This window comes from Chinchilla lanigera, unplaced genomic scaffold, assembly GCF_000276665.1.
Source record: "Chinchilla lanigera isolate Chin_1 unplaced genomic scaffold, ChiLan1.0 scaffold00121, whole genome shotgun sequence".
Lineage (NCBI taxonomy): Eukaryota > Metazoa > Chordata > Mammalia > Rodentia > Chinchillidae > Chinchilla > Chinchilla lanigera.
Window position 1 is genome coordinate 3,189,220 of NW_004955522.1, and position 12,060 is coordinate 3,201,279.

Below are 12,060 nucleotides of genomic sequence, written 5' to 3' on the forward strand. Positions count from 1 at the left end.
ACCAACCAAGGGAAGTGAATTAAATAAATTACAGTATATCCATGTAACAGAGCACTTTCTGATCATTAAATTGTCTTGCAGAAGTGGCTAGGAGAGGTTCACATTACAATAACTGAAAAATGATATGCCAGGTGATCTTTTTGGATAAATGTGTGTGTACACATACACCAGCTAAGAAAAACACAAATATTAAGATGTAAATGAAGCTATGCTCTTCTTTTTTTTTCTTTTATTCTCATACTTTGCTAAAATGATTTTATATTACTATTATATGCAAAGGCTTACTTAATAATCAAAAAACTGGATGAAATACTTATTTTTCCAACAAATAGTATAAATGAGGGCTCAATATTTTCCATTATTAAAACTTCATAAGAATTATTTGGCAAATAACCTGGGTACCTAAAACAAGATCATTTTTAATGGTGAGTAAATACATGAAAACCTTAATACTAGTTAATGTATTATTTTAAAGCTTCCTATGATTTTCCTGTGGAATTATAAGTGTGTACAACCTGTCCACAAAGTGATTTCATATGAATCAAGAACCTCTAAGTGTCAAGCAGAAAGCATCAAAAATATTAGAAGAAAATGTAAGAGGATATATTAATGATCTCAGGATGGACAGTCTACCCAAACATGATGAAAACCTTCATGCCAGGATAGAAATATTGATACATGTGCACATGAAGATTAAAGCCATGGTATGACAATAGAATACAGCTAAGATAAGACACTCAGGAAACTGAGATGCAGGAAGAACCTTCCTGATGCAGCTGAGTAGGGACAGCAGTGAGTCCTTTTACCAAAAGTAACTCAAAAGCCAGGCAAAAGTGCCAAAGAAAACCATTTAGGATTCTGAAAATTACCAAAGGCACACAGGAATCTGATAAATGTTTATGCTTATAAAACTACTGGACTTTACATAGGAAAGAACAGTGAGACTGCAGAATTCTGGCCTGTGACTACACGCATCATTCATCACTGTCATCACCACAACCATCACCACCAACAAGACTATAACCACCACTATGACCATCACCACCATCACCATCATTGCTATCACCAACACCACCAAGAGCATAACCACCAAGGCTATAATCACCAAGACTATCATCACTACCACCACCATCACCACTATCATCACCAACAAGACCATAACCATCACGAAGACCATCACCACTAAAACTACCACCATCACCATGACCGTCAAGACCACCAGCATCACCACCATCACTATCACCACCAAGACCGTCATCATCACTACCACCACCATTAGCATTACCACTACAGCCAGTTTATTGCTCCTCTGTGAGCTAGGTTGGCAGTCTCTGTCCAGAGCAAGAGTGGAGAGATGAGGATTGACAACTTCCCTGCCCTAGTTGAAGGGGTCAACACCAGTAGCATTATCTATGTAGGTGACAATCTTAATATGGGGGCCAGTAGTTCTTCTCAACTGAGATTATGGCTACGCCCAGGTTGGGGGCAGTATATTTCATGGCTGAGTCTGTGCACATGCACAAGGAGACTGGAGAAGACACACAGCTACTATGCAACAATAAACAGCACCTAGGTCCTGGTGCATGCCACACATGGGTGAACCCAAAACCATGGCACACGGTGAAAGAAGCCAGCTGGAAAAAGTGTAAAACTGAATTGTGCTGATGGTTCAACAATTCTATAAACTTGCCCTGCAAAAATCCTTGAATTGTACACTTACAATGGTTGAGTTTAATGATATGTGAATTACACCTCAATAGAACTGTTTCAAAAGGAGAAAGATAGAGGTTATATGTGCACATATATGACAAAAGGGTTAAGATACAGATGCACAGGTCAAAAACACAAAGGAAGCCTGGACGAAGCACATAAAGTGCAGTTCGCAGAGAGGAATCCAGATAGCCCGCCATCTGGGGAAAGGTATCCACTCCACTGAGAAACCAGGGCAATGCAAGTCAAACGTGAGACGCCGAGGCCTCTTTGGGTCTTTCCAGGAGCCCTGGAAGAGAGCGTGATTGGTCCCATTTTGGGGGTTGGACAGAGGTTTGGAGAGTTTCGGTAACTTGCCCAAGCCCACTCCCTCCGTTACTGGGGAAAAGTGTTCTATCATTAGTGTGTACGGTCTTGCTTCCATGATCTTCATTACTATTAATCCAACACACACATGCACGTGTATAGCAAGAAACAATTGAGAAGTTACAGATTGTGCTGGGCTGTGCCGGCTCACTTAGTTCAGTAATGGGTTCTGCGGGGTGTTTGTATTATTCCTATTAACACCTAATGGCCTATCAGGGGCTGTTATAGATTTTTTGCTTTTCTCTTCGTGGGTATATATTGAGATTTCATTAATGCCAATTTATTACCAGAACCATAAGTTAAGCTAGTGTTGCCATGGCTTGTTGAAGAAGCTAAAGTCTGTGAGTGTCTTATAAGGTACAGTCCTCACCCAAACCCCTCCTTCAGCTCTGTCTACTCAGGACCACTGGGAATCCAAATGTCCCTAGGTATTTCCAGGGTCCTATAACTTATTCACCTTGACCCCCCAAGCAGGTCATTACTTCTGTCTTGGACCTCAATCAACTCTTCTGTGAAATGGTCCCATCAAATCTTGCTTAAGTTAGAATCAGAGAAGATTTACCAGAAGCTTAACCTTAAACCTAACTCCACCCCCACAAGGGAAGGCATAGAGAAGAAATCTGGTTGTGGGCTCTAAAAGTTATAGTAAACTCTACTCATCTGGACATCGATAAAGAGAACCAACCCAAAGCAAAAACACATTGTAATTGAAATGAAAGGCAAAGACCTCCTTGCTTTCAGAACAGCCACTAGCCCAGGCTTCGTCTCCAGATGTCGGTGCCTCGAGGTGTCCCACAGCACACTGAAGAGCAGGTGAGGGCAGTGAGGGGTGGGGTGCCAAGGACTTGGGGCACACGCCCGCCTTCACCTTCCCACATCCCAACACAGCGGGTACTGGGAATGAAGCCCAAAATGTGTTATGATCCTGAATCAAGATCATCTGGAGTCCACATTGCTATGGAACGGGGGACTTAAAAACCCCACCCTGTCACTCTGACGCACCCCAAATGCAATGCACCCTTAATGCAGAGGGTCTCACAGCTGGGAAGAAGTTGTATCTGGCCTGTGATCCTGAGACTAGGACAGTGCCTGGGAATTCGTGTGTTTGCCAAGCTCTCCAGGTGATCTTTATCTGACCAGAGTTTGAGGACTGATAACTAGAAGGTGTCTGGTGGATGGGAGAGCCCACCCTTCTGGGGAAGATGCCCTGGCGTTAGGAATGGCGGGTGTATTACCAGTGTGGAGACCAGCACACGGCAGGTGTTATCTGAATGCTACCTGCATCTTATTCCACAGCACAAAGGGCAGGAAGGGGCTCCGGGACACTGCAGGACTTGAGGAAATGTCTGCAGTACTAGGTTTAGTAAACTATGATCAGTTCCCATATCTTACTTTAGTCCCACGGAAGAACCAATTGTGGATACTGACAATTCAACAATCTGCACCATGAGAACAGCAACCTTGCATGGGGGAAGAAAGAAAGTAGGAGTCATTAACTAGGAATTTACTACTGCAAATGTTCTGTCCCGTGACCACCTCAAGAAATTGTAATGAAATCCTCAAAGGCAAAGATGGACATGGCTTAAAAAAAAGTGGGAGAGTAGAGAGCACAAATTCCTACCACCCTACAGGCATTCCCAACATAATACCCACTAATTATTTAAAGATAAAATGAGGTGAATCTACAAAACAATCATCCATCCATCCATCCATTCATCCATTCAATCACCTAAGGTCTGGTAGTCAAGTGTCTGGACCCAGGATTATGTTACCTGGTTCTGCCATTGCTAGCTACATGTTGTCTAAACTCTTTGTCTCAATTTTGTTTACCATAAACAGGCAAAATAATAATATGTAACTCTTGGGGAACTGGAGGGATTTAATGAGTTATGTATTAGAATTCTATGAGCACCCAGGAAGTGTCATATAAGCTATGATTATCATTCACTAGTTTTTCATGGCAAATAGCTCCCTGCTGCATGCTGGGGATATAGAGACGGACAGTCCACCCCTGCCCTCAAGAAGCCTCCAAGCAAGTCAAGGAGACGGGCAGGTGAGTCTGTGACTTTGGTCCATGTCCAATGACACCAGAACAATGACAGCCAATAACGGCAGAGGCAATCCAGAAGCTGGCAATGGCGCTAAGTGGCTCCAGGGAGTTATTTGGTGTGGGGTGCAGGGAACCCCAGAAGTTCTCCTGGATGGTGCAGCAGGGCTGATAACCAACTGCCAAGGAGAAGAAAGTGGGTAAGAAAAGCACAGGAAGAAACACGGGGGTGGACAAGGGTCTGGGGAAAAGCGGCGGTGTGACACTTTCAGACCACCAATTTGCATCATAGGCATCCTCACTGCCAATCTCAGCCAGAGACCTCACCCTGCTGTGAGAGTCTTTGTCCCCTCTGCATTTTCCCTTCAAAGATGCTGCCCCAGTTTGCAGTGAGATTACATCTGTGGGCATTGGCTTCTTTGTCATCGCACCCACTAAATTTAAACTCCATGGAGGTAGGGAATTTATGTTTCTTACTACAACGCTTGGCATATGGTGGGAGCTCAATAAATGTCTTGTGTAATGAATTAATTGGGTCACTGCATGCTATGATCTCAATGAATGGGTCTTCCAAAAGTTCATGTGTTGAAAACTTAATCCCTAAATCCATATGGTTAGGGTACTTGGAGGGGGAGGACTGGGGAGGTAATTAACATTGGATGAGGTCATGAGCATTAGTAGCTTTATAAGAAGGACAGAGACTCAAGCTAGCACACTTGCTCTGTTTCACCATATGATCCCCTCTTACACGTTAGGATGGGGCAAGAACGCTCCCCAGATGCTAGGCAGATGTGCCACCATGCTCTCTGACTTCTCAGCCTCTTGAACTATGAGCTGAGTACATTTCCATTTTTCACATTACCCAGTCTCAGATTGTTACAACAACCGCAAATGGACTAAAATGTTGAATGTGGACAGTTTAGGTACATCTAAGTTTGTTTAATTAGAATTACAGCCTTCTGCTGCAAAGCGATTCTTAAAGTGAGGCTTCAGACTGTATATCTCACTAAACATTTTTTCCACCACCCTTCATTTTTGGGACACAGGAGTCCCTTCTAAATACATACTCTGCACACGCCTCACATGCCTGATCACTGGTAAGACTACTGTTGGATGCCAACTTCCAAGATGATGCTGCGGTAAGGTTTACAGGTAAATTTGATTGATAAATCCAACAGTCATATATGAAGCAAGCCAGGAAAAACGAGCACACACCCCCCTGTCAACAAACTTCATTCTCCAAATCTTGAAAAATATAGGCTATCATATGAAAAACTCAGGGAAAAAAAATGAAAAGCATATCTTGATGTAGGGCCTCAAAACGTACATTTCAAAACACAATGAGATCTATATTTCACCTGGACTGGGAATAATCCCAAGAGTGTGTTAAATAATGCCATGATCTCTGCAGCCTTGAAAGATAATTCGGGAATCACAATGTGGAATTTTAACGGAATTTCAGACCAGAAAGTGTGGGCCCAGATGTTAGCGTCACTTGCCGTGGATAAGAGATGTAGGCAAAAACGCCATGAAAACAAAGCAGGGTGACATGGTGCTGCCTGCGTGCTCTCTCTCGGAAGAGTCAAGCACCAGCTCTCCCGTTCATGTTCATCTGTTCCACAAAAAATTTAAGGAGCACCTTCTACCTGCCAGGCACTGTTCTAAATCTTGTGGGTGTGGCAGGGAGCTAAGCTCACAGAAATCCCTGCATTTATAAAGCTTGCATTCTCTCAGTGGAGATTTACAATAAGCAAGTAAGTATATAATACGTAGGATGTTGAAACGTTCTATAATGCCAGAGACGGCATGATGGCATGCCCTCTGTGCATTTTTTCAAATGAAGGGGCCATCTGAAATCGAGTAGACATAGCCACCTGCACAGAAAAGACAGCATTCTACTAAAGAACAGAGGAAGGAAGGGATTCAGCCACTTAGGTTTCGGAGCAAGGAAGCCTCCGGGACAGAGGCGGTGCTCAGTCTCCTGGTGGGAACCCTTTCCGGGGTGGGAACAAAAGGCAAGGACAGCTGGCTGGATGGGTAGGGAGTGGTGGGGATGGGGAGGCGGAGACTGCAGAGAGAGAGGCCTTGCAGAGCTCAGGTGGAGACTGGTGAGCGCCCTGCTTGAAGGGCAGAAATTAACAGGATTTCAGGAAGCACTCAAAACAGAGACCAGAGTGACCTTTCATCTCGTAGAATCAGAAAAATGGTTCTAAGATGCTCAATGAATTAGCAGGTGCACCTACGTAGTGTACTGTATGTATAATAAAATAATAATATATTTACAATGCATATATAAATAAATACATAAATTTAATGCCACCATACCAGCAAAGGTTGGACCCCCACACTTGGGGAAAAAAGTCACAGTGTTATTCCTGTCTTCCTCCTTTTCCCCTGAACTAAATATCAAGAACAGGTCCACTTGAAAATATGCTTCTTTCTCCAGAAGTGAGACTGGCATTTCCAGATAGCAAATGGGTTCCCTGTTATTTTTAGGGCTTGGACAGCTGAAGCCACTGAACTCAAAAGTGCCCTCTTGATCAAAGAGTCCTAAAAGGATTCCCCAGCCCCGAGAGCTGTGTCTCTAATAGGATTACGTCTGAATTAAAAGACGGAACCATTTCTAACATAGGCCACTCTCTGGCTTTGAAGTTTGCCTCAACAAACGATCCATTTTTATATAAACCAGAGCCTGCAAATGACAAGGAGCCCTGCAAGTATTCCCAGGCGGAGAGCTTTGTAGAAGATAATCAGGGAAGAAGGAACATTGAAACCAACACTGTATCCGCCTTTGAGCAAATGATCACATAAAAGAGAAATGTTCCTCTCTCCTGAAGCATTTGACAGACACAGGCCATATTTTTTCAGAAATAGAGTGTCCAACACCCTCAAACTGCACACGTGTGTGTGCATATGCATGCATGTGTGTATACACACAGCACACATTTACATGAGCTCACTGCAGCTCCCATATGTTGTTAGGTCCATAGGAATCACGGATCTACAGGGTCAGGTGGATAGAGATTAATAAAACATGGCTTCTTTTCCCCTCAAATTACAGAGACCAAGAGAAAAAGGAAAGGAATCAGGAAGAGGACAGGGAGGAGGCATGGTATGCAGGAGGGGCAGGGAAGGAGAAGGGAGAGCCTCCTCAGTTTCTCCATCTACACAACAGAAATAACAACGACATCTTCCTCAGCACAACTGGCACATAGGAAGCATCAAATAAATTTCCCCTCCTTGCTTTTCATCCAGGTATGCCTGGCCCATCATTCCGTGTTTGCTCAATAACCAGCCCCACAGGAAAATCTTTCTAACCTCCTCAGACCACACCTGCATTCCCCGCTGGACTCTGGCAAAGATCCTGGCACTTTCCTCACTTCCCTCACCCAGTGGAGGAGCTCCCTTCGCTGTGTTCCAATTATCACAGACTTAGCAGCTTAATGCGAAAGTATTCTTTTGCAGATCGGGTGGCAGATGTTTGACCTGAGTCTTACAGGGTAAGTCAAGTTGTGGGTAGGGCCAATTCCTTCTGCAAGTTCCAGGGAAGAATATTTTCCCTGCCTCTTCCAACATTTGGTGGCCACCTGTTTTCCTTGGCTTGTGGTTGTATCACCACCATCTCTGTCTCCATCATCACCTGGCCTGCTCCCTCATCTCCCTCTCCCCACTCTATAAAGGATTTGTGGCTACTTTTAGAGGGCAAAGTCTCCACAATCCAGAATCATCTCCCCATATCAGCATCATTAGTTTAATCACATCTGGAAAATCCCTCCTGCCTTGGGAGGTGATCTTCACAAGCTCTGGCCATAAGCACATAGATAGACATCTTTGAGAGCCATTATTCAGCCTGCTACGTCCATGTTCTGTATTTGTTAGGAATATTTTCACATGTATGTGACAGAAAACTGGCCTGGTTAATTTGTTTTTCAAATCTAGAGATACATAGCATTGGTTTTGGATAACAATGTCAACACAGGCACCTCTGTAATTCTCTCATCATTTCTCTTCTGGTTGCAGTACGGCGCCTAGAGCTACAGCCAGCATGTCTGCTTGAAGACAAGAATGGCCCGGGGTGACATCAACCACATCATATATACACTGGGAAACCCAAAGCTATATGGACTCCCTCCCAAGGAATGCACTTTCTGTCTCCTTGACCAGAACTGGGTCTTAGGTTCATGGAATAGTCTCTAAAGCTGCACATGGTCACTTCATACGTTTCCCCTCCCCTTGGCTCCTACAATGCAACACGAAGTTCACCCCTCACTCAAGAGGAAGGAATTTAAATCCCACCTCTTGAACAGAACAGTACCCAAAAACTTGTGGAGATATTTTAAGCCACCATCTTCCCAGGTTATTTTTTATCCATCATGAGCAGATTTCTCACCTGAAGTCATTAGCTACATTAACAAGGAGTAGGCACATACCTCACTGAGGAAGAGATGATAGAATAAGTAGATGCCTCTGCTTTTGTACTAGGGAGCGCCTACCAACATCTACTATTCCACTCAGTCCTACCATAATAACTAGCACTGCACTGTAACAGACTAATTATTCTTCAAAAATCTCATCACCTAGGCATCCAGAGCCAAGCGAGGAACCTAACTTGACTTTGTGTTGGCCAGTGAAAAGCAAGCACGCCTGAGAGAACTCTTCTCTCATGCTTGCATGACTGGGCCCTTGCTGTGGCCCCTCTGCCATCATTATGAGAAGAGCTCACTTGCTGGGGGGGCATGTTGAGCAGAACCACCCCAGGTGACCCCCAGCCAGCCTGCAGTCACATGTCCAGGCCAGACCAGCAGAGCCCTCAGCTAAGCACAGAAGAGCCCGTTAGGCACACAGATGTTGGAGGAATAAAAAATGTTTGCTGTTTTAAGCCACTGAATTTGGGAGAGCTTTTCTACAGCCATGATTAAATATTACAAGCATCATCTCCATTTCACAGATGTGGAAACAAAGGCTCGAAGAGGTCAACAATTTGCCGGAGGTCACACAGCTGCTAAGCAGCGGGGGCTGGATGCATACTCAACCCTCGCCTGCACTTCAAATTATTCTCTCATTATTAGGAAGTCTTGTTGATGATGAAATCCATTCCTAACTGTTAAATCATCCTCCCTACAGCTTCAGCTTTTTCCGTTATCTTAGAGAACGACATCCTAGTGACAGAGCAACACAAATCACAGAAAAAGTCAATAAGGTTCTTTTGGACCAAGCCAGAAAAAAAAACCAAACAAACAGAGTCACACCACTCAAGTCCCTTCTGACAAAGCTCCATTGGTCTGACAGCAAACACAGGCAGGATTTAAATTTTAATTCAACTGTACGTGTTTCTTTGGCTCAAGGCAACTCATCTCCCTTTAATTTTTCAGAAGACCCAGTAATAAAATAAGGCAAAAATCTTCCAAAGTGTAAACTGCCTCTACTCCCAGAAGGTTTCCAAATTGTATATTAGTTTGCGCTGAATTTCTTCTCCTGATGAGATTCCCTTTGCACTACACCCTAGCTAAAGAGACGCAATGCCAGGATGACCAGGCAGCCTGGGGAGGAAATCCATCTGCGCAGGAGGAAAGCCTGGCCACCCTTCTGCCCAAGCCTCGGGAGCTCAGCTACCAAATCAGTGGGCTTCACGAAGTGGCCCCAGGGGACAGCACTTCTTCTGGGGCCAGAGAAGGGAAGAAGGCTGGTGTGGGGGCTGCACCCCACCAAGTGCCCCAGGTACCAGCTGTGCTCCACACTCACGTGAACCAGGGTTACCTCAATTCTCATGGCCATCCTGGGTTTTATGGTCCCACTTTTGCAATTGGAAAACAGAGGTTTGGAGAGCTTTATAAAAAGTTAGGCAGAGCCAGGCATGGCGGCGCACACTTGTAATCTCAGCACTCAGGAGGCTGAGGCAAGAAGGTCACTGCAAATTCAAGGCCAACCTGGGCTACAAAGTGAGCTGAACTGCATGGAAAGACCCTGTCTCAAAAAGACAAAAAAAAAAAAAAAAGTTAGGCAGAAGTTACTCAGTTAGTAATTAGAATAATTAATATTTGAGAAAAATGTCTAACCCTGTATCTGATGTGGCTTTTTATTAAAATGTACAGTTTTTTAGTAGCAAAACCTCGTCATTTCTCAGCCAAAAAATTGTTGAAGTTTTGGGATGGATGAATAGAAGGTTATATAACTTAGGAAGCCTTGCGCTGCAAGTTCTATAAGAAAAACCTATTGAAAGCAGATGAAATAACGAGATGTGTTTGTGTTGTACACAAAGTCTGAGCTTGGTAGCTGGGGGTGGGGGGCAGTATTTAGGGACAGGGACCAGACAGACCATAGGAATCCTTATGCTTCTCACACATTATCCAACAACCATAATATTCTATCTGCTGAGCCCAACTTATCATCAAAACTTTTCTTAGCCCAAGACTTCAAGAAGTTGATAACTCATCCATGAGCTGACAGTGGCAAGGCCTACAGAACCTATTATTTTCTGATTCAGACTCTTTTTTATCCAGTGAGTAAATAACTGTGACTCATGTGCCACACGCCCAGCTCTCTTGACAACCAAGGTGGGAAATTTGAGAAAGAGCGCTAATGCCCCTTGGTCTCAGCCCAAAATCTTTCAGGAGAAATAAAATATGGATACATGAAACAATGAGGGAAGTTATTTTAAAACTGGTTCATGCCGAGCACAAAGAACCCACTACCTCTGCCGTTGGTGAGGGAGGTGTGCTGTGAAAGGGTAGTTTGGAAGAGAACCTGGTTTGTCTTGTTGACCTCGATGTTGCAACCTTCTGGTGAGCGGCCTCTGCCTTCCAGTCTGAATAGGTTTTGCATTGTTTTTACTGCATTTTTCTATGTATAAGATATATTCTCAAAATTAAGGTACTCTGGACAAAATACAGAATTTTTTTAAATAAAAAAAATTGGAGTTGTAAGTACTGCTTTTGTTTAGCCACTAGTAGTATGCTACTGAAGTCCATATTGCTATCCCAGTTTCTAGAATTAACCCCTCACCATGATTACCAAGATGATTTTGATTGTCTTGCATGTGTGCTGTTGTTTATATTCTGCCACAGAGGTGATTATTTTAAAATATTTGATTTTGTTTAATTAGTTAAAAAAAAAAAAAACCTGCCCCACTCCCAGCTGCTTCCTTTTTACGTTTGATAAAAATTTGACACATATTCTTGACTTTGGGTTTTAGGTTTTGCACTTTGCATCCCTGTTCTTTCAAGAAAGAACTTTCTGGCTTGGAATTTGGAAGCATCATGGGCTGAAATTCCAGCCGTGCTGCAGTACTTTCAGGTGAGGTGTATGTGTAGTAAAGTAAAACAGGAAAAAGACCTACTGTCAGGAGACTTGGGAAACGATGATCATTGTCCTGGGTGTCTGTAGCAGCCGATTCTCAATAAAAGGCCCAAGCAGAATTCCCCCGACATTTAGAGATGAGTCAAAGATTACAGTAAAAGGCTTCCCTGAATCAGAAATGAGGCACAAATTCAAAAAAAATCAAAATTAAATTTAAAGTGAAATTTTCAGTCATGCCAGGTGTCTCAAACTTTCTTGGCCAAGAGTCACTGTTGTGGTCAGGACAGAGCCTTATATGTCACTGACATCGCCTTAAGAGCATTATTTTCTGCTGGCTGTTACTGCCCCGGCCTCCACTGGCTCCACCCCACCAAGTCTGTCTTCTCTGACGCTGTCTGACTGATATTTAGATTTGATTTATGACATAACCCATAAAATATTCTGAGCCATTTATTTCTCAATGCTTACAACCTCATCTTTAAAAACTTTTGGAGATGTCATTATTTTCTGAATCTAAAAGGTTTACTTTTCTACTAGTCGTCTGTCTTAATTTGGCTGCTAAAATCAAGTTCTGGAAATAGCTTTAGAAAATTCTGATAGGGTGTCTTTTTATTACCCGAGTAAAATAGAACAGATTTCAA